This window comes from Myodes glareolus, chromosome 20 (assembly GCF_982192425.1).
Source record: "Myodes glareolus chromosome 20, mMyoGla1.1, whole genome shotgun sequence".
Lineage (NCBI taxonomy): Eukaryota > Metazoa > Chordata > Mammalia > Rodentia > Cricetidae > Myodes > Myodes glareolus.
Genome location: NC_142045.1, coordinates 30,151,790 through 30,163,198, shown reverse-complemented (window position 1 = coordinate 30,163,198; position 11,409 = coordinate 30,151,790). Strand labels below are relative to the sequence as shown.

Here is an 11,409-nt window from a genome sequence, read left to right as displayed (position 1 = left end):
GCCCTCTTCGGCTACCCTTGGGTGGTGTTGCAAAAGCAGCATGTTCCAGAAAGTGCTGGTTTTAGGATTAGGAAAAGAAGTCCAACCGAGAACTTTTCTTTCCGTTTCCAAGGTGCCCTGGCCTCTTGAAGGAGGTATGCAGGGGTCTGACCGAGGTGGCCCTATGCTCTGTCTCTTTGAAAACCTGGACGGTTTGGTGGGGGAATCAAAAGTCCTCAGCACACCGGTGCTGCTTCCCAAGTGACATTTTTAGAGGCAGTCGACCTAGGGGACAGCCAGGCCGCTGGACAAAAAGGCTCCTTGTGCCCGTGATGTATATCTCGAGAAGATTAGATAGTATGTATTATACACTGAATAAGAAATCACAGCCCACACCATTACAGGACTGGTTTGAAACTCCACTCGCCACTCAGCTCAGTCAGATTTTCTTGGGCCGGTGCCAGGCAAGTCATGCCTCGGATACAGAGATAAGGAACAGCCAGCCAGTAAATGTGGCCTCCAGGGACTAGGACTCAGCGCGGCTGGCAAGCACGGTTGGTGGTCCTGTCTGCCTCTCAGAGGGACGGCCCCCTCCCTCCGCTGCCTGGGTTCCAGGTGGGGAGGACACTTCCGGGGATGACCTGGGGACCCCGCTGGCCCTGAAAGCCCTCTGCAACCGCGATGCGCAGGGCGGGCGGGTGCGTAGCTCGGCGGGGCGGGGAGCGCGGCGTGGCCAGGGCGCACGGCCCCTCCTGGCTGGGGCTGCGCGCACGGCCGCCTGGCGCCCTTCCAGCGCGGCGCACTCACGCGGGCGGCCGAGGAGGAGGCTCCAGCCTGACTGACGCCTCTGGAGCCGCTGTCTCGGTCCCGCCGCCGCCCGGCCGGGCCCTGCAGCTACCGCGCAGCCCGGGTGCGCGGGGGCACGCGTGGCACCGCACGGACAGGTAAGCGCTGCCATGCAGCGAGCGTGGGCACTCGGGAGGTCCCTAAGGTCCTCGGGCGTGGGGCTTGGCTCTCAGTGGAGCACGGGTGGCGTGTGTAGTGTGTGAGGGCTCCGCGGCAGTCTGAGCACCTAGGACTCATCCCTGGGGACGCGTGGGCAGGGATGCGGGATCCGCGTGGGCGGAGTGCAGAAGGATGCACACTGTCCTGCACCCGCGGACAGGCGCCCTGGAACCCAGCTGTGAAAGTAGCCCTTTGCTGGGGAGTGGGGACAGTAGAGGGGAGTGTGAGTGTATGTAAGGTAGTCTGGGGGAGATTTTAAAACTCCAGGGCGCTCTTGAAATGAAGGCTTATTTCTTACTTCTGTATATTTTTTTTTTCTCTGCTTACCTTTGAGGCACACACAGTGAAAGAGAGAGAAAAAAAGTTAGGAATGTTAAGTGTCTGTAGCTAGCGCTTGGGTTGTGTTTGTCTTCTCCTGGGCCTACCATTGGGTGCCAGCACTGCGCAGACGGGAGGGGGCGAGGTGGGGACAGATGCAGGCGACTGACTGACGCCGGCCTTGTGATGGGGAGGAGGAGCGTGGGGAGCCTTCATACGGGTGGCTAATCGCCACACGTCTTCTTGCTCCTTCTCCCTCTCTCCCTCCGACCGTGGCAATTGAAAATGATAGTTTTGAGGTCCTCCGTTGGGGTATTTCTTGGCTAGAACTGGTAATCTTGAGAAATAACCTACAAATGATGTGGATCTCGTTTTGGAAGCAAATTGTATGTAATTCGGTTGAATGCACGGCACGGAACACTAGGAATTACTTTTAGTGGACCCAGTTTACAATGACGGTGTGGTGGCTTGCTGGTTTCCTGTAAAAATTTAGCTAGCAGGGAGAGCAGAGGATAACGGTAAGGTCTTTGGCCCTTTAATGATGCCCCTTCCTAAGCAGTTCCTCGGGAATATTTGTGGTTGTGACATGTCCTAGCATGCCTGTCAATGAGAGGGAATGCCCTAGGAGGTTTGCATTTAGAAACTGTTCATCTATATTTAAAAGGGAAGTAAAAATACAGCCCAAACACTCTACAGCAACTGACCAGGATTCAACGCTCTGCTTGTAGGAAGCCTGGGGAATACGATGTTGGCTCACTTTCAAGTCTGTGGTTGGTAATCCAAGGACATCACAGATAAGAAACCGGTGTGGTAGTTTATAAACAAAGAACATTTAAAATATGATAAGACTACCGAAGCTTCAAATAATATTTCTGCAAATAGCTTCTAGTGGTAAGGCTCCTTCATGGAAAGTCAACTTCCTGCAAGCCGGCCTTTGCTGGATCTGTCCTGACACTGCCAGCCCCCACGTTTATGCTTGAGGGACTGGGTTTGTCAGGGTGGGTCCCCCCGGTCCCCCCTCGGCCCCCCCCCCCAGGTTTGAGCTATGCTTAGGAGAATGCCTGCAAAGTCTAGGCCCAGCTAGCTCACTTACCAGTAGTGGGTTCTAAAAAAATCAATGACAAATTAAGGTTAACCCCTTAAGCACTTGCCAGGCCTTTTTAAGCAGGAGACACTTGGTGTTTTCTTTATCAAATATTTTCCTCCTGTTTTGCATATTTCATCGTTAATGAGCAAATCACCAGGATCAGCTACTGCATCTCTGATAACCCAAGATGCAGGAAGAAAAGCATTTCCATTCTGTTTTAGAGGAAACTTTACAGATATCGAAGCCCTGAATGAGTGGTAAATTTGTGTATCCCTTCTGATCGAATTGGAGGGAGAGGGGGGAAAACAAACAGACAGACAAAGCAAAAAACAACCCAAGAAATCATTTTTTTCACACAAATAAAACAATTTGATATTAGTTTCACAAATAATTGAATTCTGATGAATGGGAGTGCTCTGTACTTTGCTCAGTTGGAGAGAGACAGCCACAGCATCATTAAGGCAGCTGATGGTATCTGACCTTCCCTCTACTACAAGAAAACAGTTTCATCATGGGCTGCTTTAATACGCTCTAAATCATACTTATCCAGGGGTATGCCCCGGTGGTGGGAAGGTCAGGGTTATAAGTGTTCTTGGTTTTTATTTTTCAAAACAGATGACGTTAAGTCCTAACATTTTCAACAAAGCTTCGAGCAGACTCCTGTTTATTTCCGTGAGCCCTTTTAGGGACTCGGGAGCAGGGATGTATGCAGAGTAAACCAAGGAACTGGTTGTAGGTTGAAAGCGTGACTCTCCTCAAATTGTTGTACTTCTGCTCTGGTGGGTGTGTATTCCTTTGTGACTGTTGCTAGTGAATTGGAACGCCATCCTAAATCAAGGGTGGCACACGAATACATCCGCATTTTGGTGGCGTGAGCAGGCAGTGGTGTGCTGTGTCTGTGTAAGAATAGGGACGGAGTGAAAATAAGCAAATATACCCTGGCAATGAACTAGCCCTTAAAGGCAAATGTTCCTCTAAAGCAGGTCTGTGCCAGCTAAGATCGTTAGGATCTAAAGATAATTGCCAGCCTTAGATGTCATCGGGGCTGTGAAAACTGTGTTCATCTTGATACCTCTTCACCCTGGTAGCAGCGGAACCCCAGACCCCCTTGTCTGACTCACAGGGGCTTCCCTCTTCCAGAATTCCCGTCTCACTGCAGATTCAAGAGTGAGTTCCTGCTCTGCATGCATCCCCAGGCTTCCCTCTCATCTGCCTGTTTCTTGAATTTAGGCTCAGGCCCAGGATGCCTTCCCCTCTGTGGCCTCTGCTCTTGTGCTACCTCCAGGGGCTTCTCTCAGCTCTCCGCGGGGGTGGGCGCGGGGGTGGGCGTGGTGGTGGGCGTGTCTTTCTAGGAGCCCTTTGCATCTCCTGCGCTATCATTATTTCCCCCCGCCCCGCCCCCCTCAGGTGATCCTTACAGAAGGGGACCGGGGTTCCTGTGCCCTTCTTGTTCCTCTACTGCTGACTGCAGTGCTCGGCTCAGCCTTCAGTCAATAAATATTAATTAAATGAAAAACTCTCTTTATTGAACCCGTGGTTCCCTTCTGAAATAAAATCTATAAAAGCACTTCACCCATAAACTAGGTCGATCTTTCGAGAAGCCGGTGTTGAAGTGAGCTGAGGAGTTGTGGAGGAGTGGTGAGCGTCAACCCAGACGGGGGAAGCAGTCTGAGCTCAGCCCACCCCCGGTGCCCCACCCCGTGCTTCCCCCCAAGAATACTGTAGCTGAGCGTTATAGTCAGGAAAACTCCATAATAACTCTTACTGCATTAACATTTTTCCGTATTATTTTCACTATTTTTTTTAAAAAATATCCAGGTTTTAATACAACCACCATAATAAAACTCTAATATGACTTTAACAAAAAATTGCCAACACAATCAACTGATGGCCCCTCCCTCCAAAGCCACATCAAAATGGCTGATGTCTTAGTGTGTATTTGATTTGAGCTTTGGTCTTGTCAGAGCCGGGTGCTAAAGGGCATTTAATATCCACCAAGTTCTGATCAGCAAACCCAAACAGTTAATGCACGGCGGTGGGAGAACTAGAATCTGTGTAAATGTCAGGCCTAAAAGACACATGTAATTGTACATTTTTTAATTGGAAAGCCCTAATTAACTCCCAATCAACTTCACAAGAATCCAAGAGAGTGCATTTTAAAATTGAAATCCAGTTTGCTGTAAATCAGAGGTCCTGGATATTGAGAGAGGGATTGTGAATGTGCCCAGGATGAGAGCTGCAGAGGTCACGGCAGGGAAAGCCCTTGTTCTGCAGCCCATATTTAATTTAAAGGGAACGAGTGCAACCCATGAGATAAATGCCAAGGCGATTTGCATAGCTCTGTTGTTTTTCTAATCATTTTGAGTTGCCAATAAAATGCTAAATATGAAATCTCTCTCTCTCTCTCTCTCTCTCTCTCTCTCTCTCTCTCTCTCTCTCTCCTCTGCTTGCCTTTCCTCCCCTCTCCATCCAATTCTCTGTATTTTTTTCTGTCAGTTTCCCTCTCTGCCTCACTCTCTCTGCCTTGCTTTCTTCTCTGTCTCTCTGTTTTTGTCTCTCTGCCCCTCTCTGCCCCCTCCCTCTCTCATATACCCCTCTCTCAGTTATTTGAGAATTTCCTACATGTGATTTGATCATATTCATCCCTCCCTCTCAGACCTCCCTCACCTCTCTACCCACCCAACTCTGTGTCCTCTTTGTCTTTTTAACCCATCGTCTCCGGTTTGTGCTGCCCACACTCTTGGACGCGGGGTCCCCACTGGAGTGGATGGACCTATGGAGGGCCACACCTTTAAAGCAAACTGACTGGTCCTCTCCTGAATCTGTGTATCAGCTGCCACTCAAGACCTCCTCAGCTAGGGATGGGACTTCATGCTCCCCTCTCCTTTCCATGCAGGGATTTTTTTTTTTTTAAATAGTGTTTTGCTGTGTCCCAGGCTGGTCTCACATCTACAGTGATCCTCCTGCCTCAGCTGGATCTTTTTAACATAACCCACTAAACGCTGCTAGTGCTGCCCACAAGTTCATGGGTATGAGGTCATTCACTGGAGCATGGGAATCCCAGGAGTGGTCACATTCCCTAAAACGAACGATTCTCCTTTCCTCAGGAACTGTCCACTGCCTGTAGCTCTTTAGTAAGGGCTGGGGCTCTGAGATCATCTACTCTATACACGCTGGGATTTCAGTGGGCTTGACCTTGTGCACCGCAGACACCGTGAGCTCCTGAGTCCAATAGCCATGCCATTTCTAGAAAACCAGACTTTTACAGCACTCTGCCCCATCCTGTGATCTTAGATTCTTTCCATGATGGTCCCTGAGTCTTGGTGTGTTTGTACAGTAGGGGTTAAATACAGATATACCGCTCAGAGCTGAGCCCTCAGTCCCTTATTCTCAGCACTTTGATAATTCCTGCATCTCGACATTGACTGCTGCCCACTGCATAGATAGATAGATAGATAGATGGATGGATAGATAGATGATAGATAGATAATTGGTACATAGATAGATAGACAGATAATTGGTAATATAGATAGACAGACAGATGATAGATAGATGGATAGATAGACAGACAAATGATTTGACAGATAGATAGATAGATAGATAGATAGATAGATAGATAGATAGACTGATGATTGATTGATTGATTGACAGAAATAAGGCCTCTCTGACCAGGTCCTAGCTCAGGATTGGTCTCCACAGCTTCCCTGGAGTACTATTCTGGCATCTGCCTTTCTGCTCTCCTTTGCTTCCTGTGAACTTGTCTGCAGAGTCCAGAATTTTATTTATTATGTTGTTTCTTATTTTGTGGAATGTCCCCATCCTCTGACTGTTGGGGGGGGGCAGTGTCTCATAAGCAATTTGGATTCAGTAGTTATAGGGTAAATGAAGTTGAAAAGTATCAACACGACCCCCCACCCCGCACGCTGGCATGCGAAAGCTGCATCTACAAAATTCTCACATTTAAAAATCAACATTAAAAAAAAGTCTGTTGTTTCTTTTTTTCAAAAACCAGACACTTTACACAGAATATTTTACCAGCGGTTCAGATACAATCACAATAAAAAGCAACGAGCCGGCCACGTCTCTGAACACTCAGGTGCCAGCTGTTCACAAACACAGCCAGCACCTGGTGGCCAGTTTGAGCAAACACGCGATTAGTCAATACACCACAGGGAAGCATTCAGGTCCTCAGAGCTTTGTACATGACCAACGCCTGAGCCAATTCACACTCCTGAGAATGAAGCTCGGCTGCCACTAGACAACAGAGAAGGGTGACAAAAAACATGTCGAGAGACAGGCTCGTGGGACCTAAAATCTTGTGCACATGGCACATTTTCTCGCAGTCCTTTTTCACGGCTGCTGGTTTGGGCTCTGCTCTGTCTTCCCTGCCATCGTCCCTCATCACCCCTGGGAGTCACGAATCACTCGTGGGCCCCCTTACAAACACGTTCTGTGACAGCCAACAGGCCAGACAGTTATTGAGGTATTTCCTCAGCCAGTCTAAGACCCTGCTGTGACTCAGGAACCTTGGACTCTGCTAATGCCAAGCCAAACAGATCCTGCCTCCTGGGGACACCTAGCAATCTACTTCTAGAGGCTCACCTCCCTACCCTTTTAAGCCTCACACTGCCCCGACTGTATGAACGTCCTAGCTTTAAAATTACCTGCTCTTTCCCTGCTCCCCCGAAATGCCAACTCTTTCCTCTCTGAGTCTCAGCAAACAAAAAGACAAGCTCATTAATGTATAATGAAGTGTGAAGGAGAGAGGCCAAATATCCTACCACAAAGCAGAGGATAGGTAGACTCTGAATCCTTGCCTGGGTTGTCATTGTTTTCTGAAGGATGGTGCTGCCCAGGCAGACAACATTAGCTCCCACCGTGTAAGAAACAAGGCTTCAATTGCCCTATCTATCTATCTATCTATCTATCTATCTATCTATCTATCTATCTACCTATCTATTTATCTACCAATTATCTATCTATCTATCTATCTATCTATTTATCTACCAATTATCTCTCTATCTATCTATCTATCTATCTCTCTATCTATCTATCTATCTATGCAGTGGGCCGCAGTCAATGTCGAGATGCAGGAATTATCAAAGTGCTGAGAATAAGGGACTGAGGGTTCAGCTCTGAGCAGTATATCTGTATTTAACCCCCTACTGTACAAACACACCAAGACTCAGGGACCATCATGGAAAGAATCTAAGATCACAGGATGGGGCAGAGTGCTGTAAAAGTCTGGTTTTCTAGAAATGGCATGGCTATTGGACTCAGGAGCTCACGGTGTCTGCGGTGCACAAGGTCAAGCCCACTGAAATCCCAGCGTGTATAGAGTAGATGATCTCAGAGCCCCAGCCCTTACTAAAGAGCTACAGGCAGTAGATAGTATCTGAGGGAAGGAGAATCGTTCATTTTAGGAAATGTGACCACTCCTGGGATTCCCATGCTCCAGTGAATGACCTTGTACCCATGAACTTGTGGGCAGCACTAGCAGCATTTAGTGGGTTATGTTAAAAAGATCCGGAGTTGAAAAGGGGATATGTTATGAGGCATGTTGGAGGGGAAGTGGAAGGCATATGTGATCTTATTCCTTTGTCTATATGTGTGAAATTACAAGAATAAAGAAAAATGTTAAGGATAGTAACAGGGCTGAAGAGAAGGCTCAGTGGTTAAGAGCTCCGGCTGCTCTTGCCAAGGATCTGGCTTCAATTCCCAGCACCCACTTGGCAGCTCAAAAATCATCAGTAACGTCAGTTTCAGGGGATCTGATGCCCTCTTCTGTGGTCACTGCATGCATGTGGTGCACAGATATACAAGCAGGCCAACATTCATACATGTTAAAGTAGAAATAAACAAATATTGTTATAATCCCAGACAGTGAGATTCATTAATGCCCTGTCCAGTTGCGGTCTGTTTGGGTTTCTTTCTATTGTTCTTGGGTAGAACTTCATCGCTGTGTATATGAGCTCCCAGCCCCTCCAGGTTCGAGACTATAAATACGAGTAAACTAGGAGGTCTGAAAAGAAGAGAGATTTTTGTAGAAATCCCTGTGAGAATGTCAGGACTCTGAGGCAGGGGAATGGTGTGGTTCACTGCTTCTTTCTGGAGATCACTATGGTTTGTTGCTGTGACCTCTACACTCTCAAGAGTGAGTTTGAATATCCTGCAGGGAGGTTTGAAGCATGCCTCCCCAGGCATCTGGCCAGGCATCTCTGCTGACAGCTGGATAAAGGCCTTTCGTCTGTGCCCATCGATGCCTCCTAGTCGGCCTTCTTGGGACGACTAAAAGATTGTAGAGTTTAGGAACTACATCTCGTCTTGAGCCACTCAGCCCTAGTAGAGGCGCAGGTCATCCTTGATTGCCCAAGTTTAGGTTCTGCCTTCATCTCCCTTCCTCATCTTCCCTAGTTGCTTGGAGGTATGGGATATAGTGGGGAGAAGGGGACAGGGATTCAGAGCTAATCCTTAGACAAGGAAGAACTATTTAAATTTAACCTGTGGGCAAAAAGAGAACATTTAAGGGGTTGGACTAGGAAGGCTAACTAGGGGGACAGGGAAGACAGTGTGAGGTGATGTCACGTTTCTAATGGCCACACGGACACACCAGCAGATCAGGTGTTCTGACAGTGGTGCGCCATCACTTCCAAGCTTCCCAGGATAGCACCCATCACATGGTTCATTAGCGATTCGTTTGTTTGAGTCAACGTGTCACTATGATGCCAGACTGGTCTTGAAATCGCTATCTTCCTGTTTCAGACTCCCAAGCACTAGGATTCTAGGTGCATACTGTCTCATGTGAGTTATTAATGATTCCATCGCCCTCACACACACACACACACACATCTGTTTAAAGACATTAAAATCCTATTTATAGCCATTTAAGCCTTTACAGGGCTTCACTTTGAAGTTAGTATTCTGTATAGTACCACTTGAAGCAGATAAAGTCTTAAATGCAAATGCCCAAAAGTAATTGTATGTGTTATATAAGTCTGCCTTTTAAAGAAATGTATTGTATGAAACTAGCAAAGCCACGAGTTTTAGGGTGGAGGCTGTACTGATTGCATGAGATTTAATGAAGCAATGGTTCGTGTCATTGATAAAACTGGACTTGGACTTTTTTCTCTCCCTCTACATTTGCTGATGACATCTCGCATGCCAGGTGCATGGTGATGACTCTAAGGAGACTCTCAGCCTTTAACAAAGACAGGGGTGAAGATGCTGTGGGAGCCCAGTGGGTAGGAGGGAAGTTCATTGCTGCCACCGCCGCCGCCACCTGAAGGCCACTGGGGAGGGTTTCCAGGAAGGCGGCTTCCTGAAGGAGGAGCAGAGGGAGCCTTGAAGCTGGAAATACAAGTGAGGAGGCCAGAAGAGCTTTCGAAGCTAAAAAAAAAAAACATCAGTGCACACTCGGCTTCACTGTGTTTGTTAGAAAATACGTAAAGTAGATAGTTCAGAGTAAAAACCGGGGGCAGGGTGGCAATCAGTGCAAATGTAGCCCTTTTAATCCCAAACTAAAGAAACAATGGTGATCCCATTGTGTTGCCAAGTCACAGCAAAGGGACACATGGTCTACAGGCAGAGCTTCTGCGGATGAGGAATGGGATCCACTGAGGGATCCAAACATTAGGAGGCTGCAGCAATAGTTGCACTGGACATCAGGATTTGGTGCCCTCTTGAATGTGGGGTTGGGGAAAGGAAGACAGTGTGGTTTGCACGTGCGTGACCGGGACTTACTGGCTCCACACGTGTTCCAGCTCAGCACCTGGCAAAGGGTGGCTAAGCACCAGCAGCTGCACACTTCATACCCGGCCCCTGCAAGGGAATCGGGAATCTCCGCTTCCCCTCCCAGTCCTCCGCTCAGCAAGCTTAGGGGTCACCGGACAACCTCATTAAACTCAGCATTAAAATAACCGCAATCTCTATATAAGTAAATACAAATAAAAATTCAAAGTGTGTTTTTAAATGAGCTTTAAATATTCTTGTACTTAATTGTGTAGTGTAATGTAAATTGGGTTGAACCCGTAATATATTCAGGTGGTCAGTTCTGTTATTCTGTTTCAGGGGAGATCATAGAGTCAGTTTCATGAAAGAATGAAGTTCAGACTGCGTGGATCTTCCCATGATGTTTTGGAGGTTCTGAAATACTATTGGCAACTGTAAACATCAAACTGTTACTCCAAGAAGAAATATGTATTTCTGCCCCCGCCCCCGAATACATAGAGTTGTTTTAGGAATGTTCTTAATATATTATTTTAACTGGAAAACATTTTTCAAAGATTTATTTTTTATATGTATGACTGTTTGCCTACATGTATGTCTGTGCACCACATGCATGCAGTTCCTATGGAGACAAGAAGAGGGCATTGGTGCCCCTGGAACAGGAGTTATGGATGGTTTGAGCTGACAGGTGGATGCTGGGAACCGAGCCTAAGTCCTCTGCCAGAGCCATCTTTCCAACCCTGGTTGAAATTTTAGAGTTTGCATCATAAGGCAAACTGACACGGAGAAGAAAAGGCTGAGCATTATTGATTGAGGCCTTATAAAGCTGCTGCCAGTCGGTTCTGAGATAGAAAGCAGGTCTCATTAAAAAAAAAAAAAATGACTCTCTGGGGTTCAGTGCGTAATTCCTCCTTCCCTCGGTGTTGAAGCAAATGTTATTTTTAAAACGGTACTTTGCTCTAAACCCCAAACCACCGCCCTCAGAGGAAATTGATATGTTTACATGAATCTGCATTTAGTGGAGGAAAGGCTCTGAAGGGCAGGCAGAGCGCCAGGGCTCCCGAGCCGGACTGTCCCTCAGAGAGCAGCTTCAGAGAGGGATTAGCCCACAGGACCGGTTATCTAGAAGATTCCTCAGCATTTTCCGTCATCGGCTATTCAGATTTCGACGAAACCATGACACGTTATTTTACAAGAAGTAATATTGATTAAAAACCATTTCTAATTCTGGCAGAGAGGGGGAGAGAAAAGCCCTTGAAGGGTAACAGAGCATATTGTTTGACACTTGGAATGGA

At 47.3% G+C, this 11,409-nt stretch overlaps 1 protein-coding gene across 2 annotated transcripts in view; it reads left to right on the top strand.

The window, feature by feature from the left end:
• The first annotated feature begins 781 nt into the window (after positions 1-781).
• Smad9 (SMAD family member 9) overlaps positions 782-11,409 on the top strand; it is a 40,959-nt gene continuing 30,331 nt past the window's right edge. Inside the window, exon 1 of one of the 2 annotated variants that reach the window (XM_048424683.3) lies at positions 782-923. The gene's annotated coding sequence lies outside the window, so the exon portion shown is untranslated. The remainder of the gene's footprint in view (positions 924-11,409) is intronic. The other variant, XM_085682546.2, reaches the window with a different exon arrangement.